This window comes from Tachysurus fulvidraco, chromosome 19 (assembly GCF_022655615.1).
Source record: "Tachysurus fulvidraco isolate hzauxx_2018 chromosome 19, HZAU_PFXX_2.0, whole genome shotgun sequence".
NCBI classification, from domain to species: Eukaryota; Metazoa; Chordata; class Actinopteri; order Siluriformes; family Bagridae; genus Tachysurus; species Tachysurus fulvidraco.
In genome coordinates this window covers 1,238,321-1,253,072 of record NC_062536.1, presented here as the reverse complement: position 1 = coordinate 1,253,072, position 14,752 = coordinate 1,238,321, and the positions used below count along the sequence as shown (strand labels likewise).

At 42.4% G+C, this 14,752-nt stretch overlaps 1 protein-coding gene and 1 long non-coding RNA gene across 3 annotated transcripts in view; one reads left to right on the top strand and one right to left on the bottom strand.

Moving 5' to 3' along the window:
* The window catches only part of LOC113663787 (NACHT, LRR and PYD domains-containing protein 12-like), a 631,994-nt gene that overhangs the window by 544,408 nt on the left and 72,834 nt on the right, over positions 1–14,752 (top strand). The gene's annotated exons all lie outside the window — the stretch shown is intronic.
* LOC125139555 lies at positions 9,530–11,373 on the bottom strand. The gene is made up of 4 exons (XR_007138584.1): positions 11,241–11,373; positions 10,621–10,701; positions 10,289–10,458; positions 9,530–10,070 (listed from the first exon to the last, which is right to left on the bottom strand). It is a non-coding gene; the product is annotated as an uncharacterized LOC125139555 (long non-coding RNA).

The following is a 14,752-nucleotide window of genomic DNA, read 5'->3' as shown; positions in this document are numbered from 1 at the left end:
TAATTCCATTGAACTCAAGGAAAAATACCCACAACCTGATGCGATTGCCTCATACACGCTTACATCATCTAAAATCCATCTGAAAAAACCCTCCATATACAGTGGTTTGAAAAAGTGTTTGCCCCTTCTTGATTTTTATTTATTTTTTGCATGTTTGTCACACTTTAATGTTTCATATCAAACAAATTTAAATAGTAGCCAAAGATAACACAAATAAACACAACACGCAGTTTTTATATGAAGGTTTTTATTATTAAGGGAAAACAAAATTCAAACCAACATGGCCCTGTGTGAAAAAGTGTTTTCCCCCTAAAACTAATAACTGGTTGGTCCTCCCTTAGCAGCATGAACTGCAATCCAGTGTTTGTTATACAGTAACTTGCAATGAGTCTGTTACAGCACTGTGGAGGAATTTTGGTCCTCTCATTTTTGCAGAATTGTTGTAATTCACCCACATTGGAGGGTTTTCAAGCATGAACCACCTTATTAAGGTCACATCACAGCATCTTAATAGGATTCAGGTCAGGACTTTGACTCGGCCATTCCAAAGTCTTCATTATGTTTTTCTTCAGCCATTTGGAGGTGGTGTCTTTTGGATCATTATGGATGGGGTGGCTTTCCCCATCCATAATGGACCCCATTATGGACCTTTCCCTCATCAAAATAATAAAAAAAAATCTTTCCTTATTTTATTACACTTTGCTCAGTACTTTCATCAACAGTCTCATGTGTTATTTGCCATTGCATCTACAATGAGTATGTTTTCTTAACTTCTATTTTATTATATTTTTATTACATAGTTATTTCTTGAATACATGTTAATATTATATTTATTACACTTAAATAAATAATAATATTAAGCTATAGCCTTAAATAGCATTATTAATGCTCTCTAAGCTGCTGCCATAGTATTGCTATACTGCTTGTGCCTATTTGTTAGATTTGGTAGTTTATTATGTTCTCACTGTCTCAGTCCACTAATTCCCAAACTGGGCTTGCTCATGCATATTTTTACCACTAGTTCCACCATTCCTGCTAAAAGTTACTCATCCCCTCTTTTCCCATTAGATCAATAGCATCAGCGGGCTCATCCATCTGATCTGATATGTCAGCCGGCTGCTATATCTCAACAAGACACTCGTCCCACTTCCTCTAGGCGGCCAGCTGGACTTTTGCCAACATACCATTGCTGGCAGCTTACTTACATGGTAGTCGAGCTAACCAAGTATTTTTGGATCACCTCTGTGACACCGAAGTGTCCTTTCATGCTGTCACACATTGTGAGGAAAACCTTTACTTACAACGAATCCACGCAAACCCCTCTGAGTGTTACCAAGGAGCAGAGTGCCCAAACTGATGGTTGCCTTCATGTGGGCCCCTGCATCTACTAATTCCTACATCCCTCCTTACTCTCCCACCTTACCAGCCTCTCCTTAATATCCCTGAGTCTCCAGATCAGCCCACTGATTCTCCTGGCTTTTTCAGTACGGATTCTGACTGTATGAAAATTTGTTAATAATATGTTCCTATGTTTTGATTACAATAAACTACTTAATCTTTTGATCTATGGCTAAAGCGTGATTATTTTGCATCTTTAAAATGTTTAATAAAACATTAAGACAATCACGTCATATTATAAGATTATTATTAACCATTTAAACTATTTTAAGATTATTTTTAAAAAATTATTATATTATATTTCATATTTTAGACATTTTTAGGCATTTTAGATTTAAGATATTTCTCAACATTACTCCCCACTCTGAGGCCTCATTTTTCACTGATTCCTGACTGTCGGCCTCTCACACTTACCTTGGGTGATTTTACTGCATTCCCCCCAATCTACAATCTAAGACCCATTATTAATTTTTATAATTAAAAAACATATCCTTCATCATTACTACACATTGCACATTCAGAAAAAGAAAAATAAATTAAACGCCCATTTTGGTTTTGCATGAGCACTTCTCAGTTGTTTAATTGATGCTTCTTCATTAGAGAGAAAACATGGGTGCATCCTATTCAGAAGTCTCGTGTGTTTGACATGCATAACCTCTGAGTTTCAAACAATGGTGCATATAATTTATTTGGTTTTTTTTTTTGCATGCTTGTTATTTGCATTTGATTTATTGTTACTGAATCTAATAAGATATATTAATTAATTTTATTAAATTGTTGAAATAAACCACTCAGGTAGCAAGGTGACATTGATACAATGTGGTGTTTTCATCTGAACCATCATTTTGACTAAGATTGAAATTTCAAAGTTTGATTTATGTTGAATCAACATTGAAATTTTGATGAAAACCAAGAGGTGATTAAAAAGTGCTTCACGAGTTAGTCTTTAGCTTTGATTAATACAATTCCGACAAACATGAATACATAGCCATATGTTTCTTTTACTCTTTGGCCTTCAGTAGGATGAGTTAAGGCTGATGAGGTTGGATAATCAGAGAAATGAGAAGCACACCCTTAATGATGGTGACATTGATCATACATTGAGTTGCAGTCCACAGCATAACTGCTTGACATAAGATTTGGTTTTATTTTCTATCTCCTGCTTGCAGCTTCATCAGGTAAACATTCATATTCCTCAAATTTGCTTTATGTAAAACTCAAAATCAAGGACATTTTCATGTGATCTTTAAGAGATTAATTGGCTTGCATTAGGTAAATCTGAAGCTTTAATGAAATTGCTTTAATTGAAAATAATTAAGGGGCGGCATGGTGGCTTAGTAGTTAGCACATTTGCCTCACACCTCCAGGGATGGGGGTTTGATTCCTGCCTCCGCCTTGTGTGTGTGGAGTTCTCCCTGTGCCTCAGGGGTTTCCTCCGGGTACTCCAGTTTCCTCCCCCGAGCCAAAGACATGCATGGTAGGTTTATTGGTGTCTCTGGAAAATTGTCCGTAGTGTGTGATTGCGCGAGTGAATGAGTGTGTGTGTGTGTGCCCTGCGATGGGTTGGCACTCCGTCCAGACTGTAGCCTGCCTTGATACCTGATGATGCCTGAGATAGGCACTGGCTCCCCATGACCTGAGAAGTTTGGATAAGTGGTAGAACATGAATGAATCCACACATGCTAATCGTGTTCTGTTTTGTCTGTAGAATATTATGCAAACTAGTGAGGTGAGATCATTGGCACCCACTCCTGTTGTTAACGAAATTACACAGTAAAAGTTTTTCTCTGCTAAATTAATTGTTTCATAATATATGTTGTGCACACTACTACTACCAACACTACTTCTACTAAGTCCATATAAGGGCATCTATGTCACATTACTCCAGCCTCTATTTGTCTGAAGGAAGTGCGAGAGGACGCCTGGGGCGTGGCCAGCGAGGCCAGTTACATACATAACCTGGTGTAGTTCCCTTTCGAGGGAACTTGACGCTGCGTCAGTGCTGACGCTATGGGAACTCCAACATGCACTGCCATGCACCGGTCAATGACTGTGCCGGAGGCCATGAGAGAGCATGAGCAGACTGGGAACAGAGAGTGGGGTCCAAGTCCAGGTTATAGAACTTTATTAACGGTATGCGGAGAGGACCAAACTGCCACAGCACAAACATCTTCAAAGGGAACACCCCTGGCCAAGGCACTGGACGAGGCAATACCCCTAGTGGAGTGAGCCCTGATGCCGAGAGGCGAGGCAAGACTGCGCACCTCATAGGCCTGAGCTAATGCCATCCACTACTCAGTGCGCCAGGCTCTGCTTGGAAACCGGATTACCCTTATTCTGGCCCCCAAGACAGACAAAAAGGGCGACGGAGTTACTCCACGAGCTAGAGCAGTGGACATAATTCCTCCAGGCCCTCAGTGGGCAAAGCAAATGCAGCCTCTCCTGTTCTGCCATCTCATGGGAAGGGGGACAGTAAACCCGCAGTATGACTGGACAGCCCGAGTCCCGAGTCCGGCCTCTGGTGTCCAAATCAGTGCACTGTGGGCCTGTAGGTCTTTCCCATGAACGATTGTGCTCCTCGAGTACTGCATAATTGGGTATGATGGTCCTGGCAATTTTTTTAACCTGACTGGGCCCGAATGTTGACAGGTCTGTTTCAACGAAAATTAGCTTTCCACCAGCCACACGTCACCAGCCATATGCCACAAGCGGTCTTGGCAAAAAGAGGAGAGGTTGGAACAGGACTCGAGTCGATGCACACACGTGAGATGCAGTAGTTCGGTTCTTCTTGGGTCCATTCGGTAAAAACACATTCATTTTAAATTACCTGAGACCCGATGCCGCTATTATTAGACCCGACCCGTGTCTGAGGTACACGTGAAACTTTTAGACCTGAAGGCAACGGATGAGAGAGGGAAATCCATGCGGACAGTGGGTTGACTCCTTGGAGGCTAACAGATCCACTTCCGCCCGGCCAAAAATCTGCCAAATTTGCTCCACCACGTGGGGGTGGAGACTGCACTCCCCGGGCCTCAGCACCTGCCTCGACAGGAAGTCTGCCTCCCAATTTACATGCCCTGGAATGAAATTCGCTCTCAGTGAAAAGAACCTGGTCTCTGCCCAGAGCAGAATCTGCTGTGCTAACCTGAAACGGGGCGCAAATGCAGAACGCACTGATGATTGATATAGGGAACCACCCCAGTGCTGTCTGACTAAGACATGGCAGCCCCTGAGGTGTGGACGAAAGTATTTCAATGCTAGAAACTCAGCCCTCGTCTCTCATCACCATGAGAGATAGGGGCCCTCCCATAGACCCTAGGCAGGATGGCCATCCTAGGCCACTCTCCAGCCTGAAAGCGAGGCATCCATCGAAAGAGTCCTGCAATGGTGACATGCTTCTACAGTGGGACCCAAGGCAAAACAACCGAGGTTTTTTTCAACATAAGAATGGTACAAAGCCCACAGTGCATAACCCTTATAAGCCTGGGGGGATGTCTGCGAGGATAAAAGCCTGCACCCCTGATCCAGAGCTGGAATGGCCTCATGTGAAGCAGACCCAAAGGGATAACGTTGGCTGCTGCCAACATGAGACCGAGCACCCTCTGTGCCTCAGCGACAGAATGGCCTCGCCCTAGCCGAATAGATTTCACCGCTGACAAGATGGAAGCCACCCGCGTGGGAGACAGATGTGCCTGCATCGTGGGGGAGTCCCAAACTAGCAAAACTGGGTCTCTGAAAAGGAGAAAGCACACACTTTTCTGGGTTTAACCTGAGGCCTAGAGACCTCATATGGGCAAGCACAGCATCTCAATGACTGGCCACCACAGCCTTCGACTGGGCCAGAATGAGCCAGTCATCCAGGTAACTCAATACATGGATGCCTTGGAGACACAACAGTGCCAGGGCAGCATCCATGCACTTTGTAAACGTGCAGGATGGAAGGGCTAGGCCAAACGGAAGAACACAATACTTGTACACTTTGCCCCAAAAGCGAACCTGAGGAACTTCCTGTGCTCTGGCAGAATACTTATGTGAAAATAAGCGTCTTTGAGGTCGATCGTCACAAACCAGTCCTTGGACCTGATCTGGGACACAATAACCTTGAGCTTGAGCATCTTGAACTTGTAAGTCTTCAGAGTACAGTTCAGAGCACAGCAGGTCCAAAATCGGATGCAGCTCCCCGTCCGTCTTGGGGACAACAGAATATCGTCTGTAAAATCCGGAGTCCCGCTCTGGGAGGAAAACCTGCTCTATGGTCCCTTTCCTCAGGAGTGAGAGAAGTTCCTCTTGGAGGAACACCTCCTGGTGTCTGCCAACAATCGTGGGCAACACACCCTGGAAGCGTGGAGGAAGGAGGGAGAACTGGATCCTGTAGCCTTTTTCTATGGTATCCAGGACCCACTGAAACACACCTGGCAGAAGTTTCGACACTGCCTGGCTGTCTGATAGTGGTGTCAACCTCTCACAGACCTCCTGGGTGCCCTGAAACATTGCACTGGCAGGTGCTGAGCCAGGGAGATCCATGCAAGGAAGAGGAGCAGGCACAGACCCTACTGCTCACAGGCAGCCACACTAACCCTTTTCACTGCCCTGAGTGAGCTAGGTGGAGGTTGGGTGCAGCTGGAAGATGGCCCAGGCTGCTTACTGCGGCAAGGGAGAAACTCTCTGAATACTGCCGACTGGTGTTTTGCCTCCTGGTGCCTCCTACTGCGTTGCTGAACTGGGGCATCCAGGAGAAAGGACTTATCTTTTTCTTTAATATCAGATAATGTGAGCCACAGGTGCCTCTCCATGGCAACCAGTGCAGCCATTGAATGGCCTATGGAGCCAGTGGCTCAGCAGAGCTCAGATATCACTTGAGGTTCCAACCCCTTGCCACCATCAAGCTCTGTAAGCAGGTCAGCCTGGTAGGCCTGCCAAACCCCCATGGTGTGCAGGGCCGCACCTGTTTGGCCTGCTGCTGCTGCATAGGCCTTACACACAAGGGCTGAAGTGGTTCTACAAGGCTTGGATGGAAGGGCAGGCTTCCTCCATGTGGTTGATATAGGTGAGAGATAGCCCACAAGCGTCTCTTCAATCTCAGGCATTGCCCAACACCACTGGCTTTTAAGCCCTATAATGGCCGAATAGTCAGACATGGCAGGGGAAAAAAATACGTGCTGAAAATGGATTTTTCCACAACCTCGACACCTCAGCATGGAGGTCTGAGAAAAAAGGCAGCCACCTGCGTGAAGGTGGCCTGAAGTCAGAAAGCAGTCATCTAGCTTAAAACGGACGACACTAACTTAACACTAACCTCTTCAGTCCAATCTAATTTTAGACACAGCTAGTGTCATGAGTTCCTCGAACACTGCTGATTGTGTCAGCTGTTCAGAGGCGGGAAGCCGCTCCCCACCCACATCGAGCTCCACAGAGCACGATGCGGAAAGCAGCATGCTCTTTTCCGGGTCGGAAGAAATCGCAGCACGAGCTCCTGAAACCAAAACTGAGTGAACGGAGTTACGGAAGAGGGAAAATGAAAGGGAGAAACCCATCTCTTGCTCTGTTTCCACCAACTCATCCTGCGAATCCCATGATCGAAGCCGTCGTGCCACCTTACTTTAACTAAAATATATATTTTTTCCTCCTTGCACTAGACAGACAGGACAAACAATTGACACACATACACAGAGTGCTTCCTGAAGACTAAGAAGCTGGAGTAATGTGAGGTAGATGCCCTTATATGGACTTACTGGCGCGTAATCACTCCGTCACATGTCCATCCCGAGCCTTAAATTGGCATGTGTGAACACAAAGCTTCAGACACAACTTCCTCACATAAGTGTTCCCATAGCGTCAGCACTGATGCAGCGTCTAGTTCCCTCGAAAGGGAACGAACACTTTCCACAATGCTATACAGACGTATGTCTTTGCTCATAAAATTGTATTGTCACAATATGCAATCAGTATATGATAGTGTTTTAGTCATGTTTTGTGCTGTTAAGCAGTGTGTAACATCCAAAGTGTTTCCAAACTTTATATTTAAACCATGAAGGTGCAGCATGAATCTTCAGAGATGTTTGACCCTCTGCCTCCACCATGGTTTTACTTCTCGCACCAGCTTGAAACTGACATGATATATACTATAGATAACAACAAATACATTGAACCCTTTGCTGGAATTAAATTGGTAACTTCCCTCCACCACCTCATAGGAAAAGTAAAGTAAGTAAATATAAATCAATTCTGGTGTAAAACAATCGATTTGAAAATTGTTTTAAAAAGAATTGCAATAGTTACGTGAATTGATTTTTCCCCTCAGCCCTACTGGACAGCTTCTTTCTCCACTACTATCACTAATGTCAGCTGTGAAGCCTAAACACTTTTTACCACAGAGCACAAACTCCCCCAGCCATCATCACATAATATCTCTGGAAGTGATGCTCTTGGTTACTGTGTCTGTTTAATCCAAATTATGTATTAATGTTTAGTTACATCCCTGGCAGCCAGAAAGAGAATACATGGTTTATTTATCTATTTATCATTGTGATCTCATCCATGGTGGATTCTTGTCACATGTCCAGTATTCCTGGGATAGACTCCAGATCCACAGCAACCCTGTGGTTGAGCATGAAATGAGGTCCACAGATGTACAGAGTTAAGAGCCAGTCTAGGGTTTAAGTTCATAGAGTAATCAGCTCAGGATTCAAGGACTTTGTATATTAGGACCAGGAATGAAAGACACACAGAAAGGTTCTAACAAAAGAGTGTTGGTATATTGCTAAACACTGCTATGAGGATTGAGCCAAACATTTAATCTTTATTGTACTGGTTATCAGGAATATGGTATAGTATCATCAGTGTATAAAGATTAAAGGCTCGGCTCAAAATAATTTTCTGTTAAAAACTGTTTAATCTGAACATTTACAAGAAACTCAAAACTTTTTTCCATAACTGATAACCTTGAAATATACTTTGGAGTGAAGAGACACAGATTAATGTTTTTGGCTCTGATGGGTGCCAAACTGTATGGTGTCATAAGCATGAAGAGTACAGTGAAAAATACATGGTATCAACAGTAAAGCATGGGGGTGGCAGTGTTCTTGTGTGAGGTTGCATGAGTGCTGCAGGTGTCAGGACATCGCATTTACATCAAGAATGAAAAAAAAAAATAGAATGTTGTATGTCCTCAACCTGTTCATTCATTGTCTACAAGAATTCATGCTGTTCTTAAAAATCAAGGAGCCAATAATAAATATTAGATTTAGTTCAGTGTGTTGTTGAATGTAATCATTTTTACACCTCATTTGAATTAAATAAAGTTTACTTAGTTTAAAGATGTTAGGTGTGCACACCCTTATGTTAATAAAATTGAAATGTATAATAAAATTATTTTTTTTGAAAAATACAGCAAATTGCTCTCATATTCTATGAGAATTTGATAAAAATCCTAATTTTCAAATGGGGTGTACTCATTTATGCTGGTTCGTGTTTCTCCTCAGCTTCAGCCAAAGATGCCTGAAATTTTAACACCAAAAGCATGTTGGCACACTGTCAGACACAGTTCACATCAGAGATGATCATTATATGAGTAGAAAATCTTACACTCGGTGGCTCATTGTTATGTTGTAGAGTTTCCTTCATCTGATTATACTGTGACTTCAGGATGCTGTAAGCCTGCTCTCGCTCGTACTTCTAAAACACACCCATATACATATACTGATTGCTATATTCTAACACTGTAGTGATTTTTTTTTTTTTTTTTGCAATAACAGTAATAGTAAAACATTTATGAGAGGAAAAGCTTACTGTAAGTGACTCATCACGCTCATCACGGGTCCTCAAACCATTTCTAACTAAACTGCTTAACACCAGTATTGTGTCACTTACCTGTTTTATGGCACCACACATCATGGCAGAATCTGAGAGCTTCTCCTCCAGCTGCTGCACTGTGCCTTCCAGTTTGTATACATGTAATAACTAACAAAAGGATTCACACAATATAAAGGCTAAACTATTTTATAACACTTCTCATTTTAATAATGGGGGAAATAAAGAATCCAGAAAAAATATAAATTCATGTTACTGTAGAATAACAATATTTCTCTTCAAAGTCACCATATCTGGCAATAAAGTTGTGGCAGGAGAAAATATTAAACCCATTATAAAATGTTAATCAAACCATCTCAGATCATTTCATAGTCACCTACTCAATGCTCATGGTAAAGATCATTCAATTTTACTGTGGAATTATATTGTTAAATATGCTCACAATAAAAACTGATTAATGTTACTCCAGTAAAATGTCTCCCAGCTTAGAGATGTTGGATCTCACTTGGCATCAACTCAGAATAAACTAGTTCAGCATGCTTTGTTCTGCCTGACGAGTCCGGTGTTAAATGCATTGCATCATTTGAACCTTTTTTTGTTTATGTTGTTGTGTTTTCTGAATTGTTGTTTTGTTTTTCACTTCTTGGCCACCTTGTAGACCGCCACTTGTGGACTAAAGACACACACACACACACACACACACACACACACACACACACACACACACACACACACACACACACACACACTTCTATAATGTGTGAAATAATACCGTATGAAATTTCTCTTGGTTAGACAGAGTTTCCTTCATCTGATCACACAGACTTCATGATGCTGTAAGCCTCCCGCTCTTGCTCACACTCCTGAAACACAACATTGACCACTTTATGTTTATATCGACAATAAACCTCATATGCTGTGATCTATTTAAGTCTGAAATATTTTTTTAAATGATCACACTAGAATTTTATCATTAAGCATTAATTTTATCAAAAATGTGTGAGATCTTCATTTCATAATGTTACTTCTAATAAAAAGGAACGCAATGCAAGCATTTTAACACAAGGATGTTCTAACTTACTCTCAGTGCCCATTACACGTTCTCTTGGTCTCAGAGAGCTCTTTCTTTAAGTTATGCACCAAGTCTTGCAGTCTGACCACAGTGAAATGCAGGGTACTGTTCTCATTCTCCAGCTTAGTGTTGGTCTTCATCACCTCACTGTACTTCGTCTCAGCTTCACACAGAGAGACCTGGAGGTTTAACAAAGTTATTTACTACTACACACATTCACACACACACACACACACACACACACACACAGAGACACACACACACGCACACGCACACACACACACACGCACACGCACACACTTCACAATAACAGCTATGGTTGTGAGAGAAGAAAAACAAACCCTAATTGAATCTTTTTCCTGCTCTAAAGTCTCCTCCTTGGATTTGGTCATAGTTTGGATGCTCTTTGCAATGGAACACTCCTAAAACACATCCAGAGAGCAGAAGAGGTTCAAATCTTTACTACTTAAAGTTCACATCCACAGTGTCTTAAACAGGAAACAGAGCATCATGAATTTGTCTTTTGTACAAGTATGTAGTTTACTCTGGAAGTATTAAAGAGGGAATAGATCAGATTTACATCTTTCATTTCCTGATCTTTACATCTAGATGGGTTACAAAAAAATGGTGGCAGACCAGACGATTTGGAGGTGAGCAAAAGTATAAGAACAGGCTGTCTTTAAGGTGATTAAAGTAAATGACACTTTATATTTGACTGCATGAATGTTGCTTAAATTAACTGTATCAGCAGCATCAGGAAATGAAAGCTGAAATCAATAATTCTGTCTGATCTATTGTCAGATTTACCTTAAGCCTTCAAAACAAAGATCTGGTCTTGCTGTTACAATACTTTTGTTAGAGAGAGAACACAACCTGCATTGTAACATTATGTAACAGGAACATAACAAGCCCTTGGGTTATTTCTAAAGGAACTGTTTAACAGAAGGGTTTTCTGACTTACCAACAAGGCCTCAGCACACTGCCTGCGTTTTCAGCCAGCAGTTCACCCAAACCTCCACTTTGCCTTTCAGATTCTCCACCTGGGACATCAGGTCTAACTTCTCTTTCACCAGATGAGCGTGTGTCTCCTTTTCCTGCTCGTATCTCTTCTCATCTTCAGCCATTTGTTTCTATACACACAGATTTAGACAAGAGAGATCTCATCGGTAAGTAAACAAGAACACACACACACACACACGCACACACACGCACACATATGCACACACACGCACGGTCACGTATGTTTTAAAGCGTAAATATTTGTTCCTAAATATCCATGTTTAAAATGCCCAGAGTTACTGTATTCACATCTCTGCCCCACAACTACACACATGACTTACCTTTAGTAGCTGACTGCACTCACTTAAAGCTTTCCTAAAGTCTGCACAACGTAACTTCTGTTTAATGTGAGCCTCCCGCTCTTGCTCACACTCCTAAAACACACATTACATGATTCGTATCTACAATGGGTCACTTTCAGCAAACTAGACCGGAAACCAGAAATCATTGTAGACATTTTGTTTAACTACATGATGTAGCTGATGGTGCAACTTATCATGCAGCATGAATGTCAAGTGTCCTCATATTACTTCTAAAGCTAAATACAAGGATGTTCTGTCTTACCCTCCTTATGTCATCACACGTCCTGCACGTCTCAGCGAGCTTCTTCTCCATTACCTCCACTGTACCTTGCAGTGTGGTCACCAGGGACATCAGGTCAGAGTTCTTCTTCTCCAGCTCAGCATTGGTCATCACTGTCTTCTCATATTTGCTTTCAGCTTCATCCAGAGAGGCCTGGAAGATTTTTATTGTTTAATACTTAAACCCAAATCTCTCATGGTTCCATGCTTTACTATATTAGATGTCCATTGAATTGTAACATGATTAACAGTCTGAGTGACAGCTTTATGAGGAGTCATAGCTGATTGCATACAGAACTAGGCCTGTGTTTAATTCTGACTCTCTCACATCTCTCTACCATTAGGTCTGGAAAGTCTCGTGTTTTGGATTTGAGCTTCAGGTATTTATGTAAAAGATTAGTATATATAATTTAAGGTTTACCTCAAATGAACTCTTCTGGGTCACATTTATTTTTCCTTGTAAAGGTCACAAAAGCAGTCATGGCCTCATGACAGATCTTACCTGCATTAACTCCTCATTCTGCTTTAACAACTTCTTTTTTACATTTACATTTACATTTACAGCATTTGGCAGACGCCCTTATCCAGAGCGACGTACATAAGTGCTTAAATCTCTAACACTGAATACATTAATGCTGGTTCACTAGGTTACATACTTAAGATACCATGAGTTTAAAACATTTGTTCAAAGTTACAATGAAAAAGTGTCAAAGGTTTTTTTTTTTTTTTTTTTTTTAAATGCAAAGGATAAGGAAAGAAGTGCTAGTTGAAGTGCTTCCTGAATAAGTAGGTCTTCAACCGCCGCTTGAAAATAGCCAGTGACTCGGCTGTCCGGACCTCTATGGGAAGTTCATTCCACCACCTTGGTGCCATTACAGAGAAGAGTCTTGTAGTATATTTGCCTCTTACCCTGAGAGATGGTGGAACCAGTCGAGCAGTGCTGGTAGATCGGAGGTTACGGGGTGCAGTGCGAGGAATGATGAGGGCTTTGAGGTAAGAGGGAGCTGGTCCATTTTTGGCTTTGTAGGCCAGCATCAGTGTTTTGAACCAGATGCGTGCAGCTACCGGAAGCCAGTGGAGGGATCGCAGCAGCGGGGTGGTATGCGAGAACTTTGGTAGGTTGAAAACAAGCCGGGCAGCTGCATTTTGGATCATTTGCAGAGGACGGATTGCGTTCATAGGTAGACCTGCCAGCAGTGCATTGCAGTAATCCAGTCTAGAAATGACAAGAGACTGAACAAGTACCTGAGCAGTCTGTGTGGACAAAAATGGCCGAATCCTTCTAATGTTGTAGAGAAGAAACCGACATGAGCGAGTCACATTTGCAACATGAGAGGAAAAGGACAGTTGATTGTCCATGGTTACCCCAAGGTTGCAAGCTGTGGCTGAAGGAGAGATCAGATCGTTGTGCAAGGATATAGCAAGATCGTGACCTGGGGATGAATCACCTGGGATGAACAGCAGTTCAGTTTTGCTAGGATTGAGCTTTAACTGATGAGCAGTCATCCATGATGAAATTTCTGCCAGACATGCTGAGATCCGGTCAGAAGCTGTGGCATCTGAGGGTGGGAAAGAGAAGATAAGTTGTGTATCATCAGCATAGCAGTGGTAAGAGAACCCATGTGATGAAATAACTTCACCAAGAGAGTGAGTATACAAGGAGAAAAGAAGAGGACCAAGTACTGAGCCCTGTGGGACGCCAGTGGAGAGTCTGCGTGGAGCAGATGTCACTCCCCTCCATGTTACTTGATATGAGCGTCCTTCCAGGTAGGAGGCAAACCATTCCCAAGCTGATCCGCAAATCCCAAGACTCTTGAGGGAGGATAAGAGAGTCTTGTGGTTGACCGTATCAAACGCTGCTGAAAGGTCAAGGAGGATAAGGACGGATGATAGTTTGGCTGATCTAGCAGTATGTAGCTTCTCAGAGACATCCAAAAGGGCTGTCTCTGTAGAGTGAGCTGCTTTAAAGCCAGACTGTTTGGGATCTTGGAGGTTGTTCTGTGAGAGATAGACAGACAGTTGATTATAGACAATGCGTTCAAGAATTTTTGAAAGAAATGAGAGAAGTGATACCGGTCTGTAGTTACTGATGTCTGATGGATCCAGAGCAGGTTTCTTTAGGATGGGAATAACCCTTGCTCTCTTGAAAGTAGTTGGTACCTGACCAGATGCTATGGATCTATTGACGATAGTGGAAATGAAGGGCAAGAGGTCTTGTGAGATGGTCTGGAGCATAGTGGTAGGGAGTGGATCCAATGGGCAGGTGGTAGGATTGCAGGACTGGATGAGTTGTAAAATCTCTTCTGCTGCCACAGTTGAAAAATGTGACAACGAAGGTGTAGGGGAATCCATACTCTGAGATGTAAGTGCAGTCGGGGCTGAAGTGAAGGTCCGGCAGATTTCCTCAATCTTCTCCTGGTAGAAAGAAGCAAAGTCTTCTGCAGTCAGGGAGGATGAAGAAGGTGGAGCCGGGGGGTTGAGCAGAGAAGAGATGATGTTGTGGAATGTTTCTTTAACACCTCATTTTGTGACATGAGCATACGGTGAACCTCTGCCACTCTCTCACAGTCCTAAAACACAGTCATAGTGCAGAAGACGTTTACACTTTAGTGCTAAACCGAACACTTCACCTGAAAAGAAGTAACTTCAGAGTAACTACTGTGAGTTTAAAAAGACATGGATTTAAGCCTTAAACAAAATATCCAGCATTTAAATGAGCTCTATTAACAAACCAATACCTGAGCCTCTGTCTTTAACATACTGTAGCCCAGGTATAGAGTTAGAAATTGGAGGACTTTGCTCATTGTTAAGTAGAACTCAGACTGGTTTATTG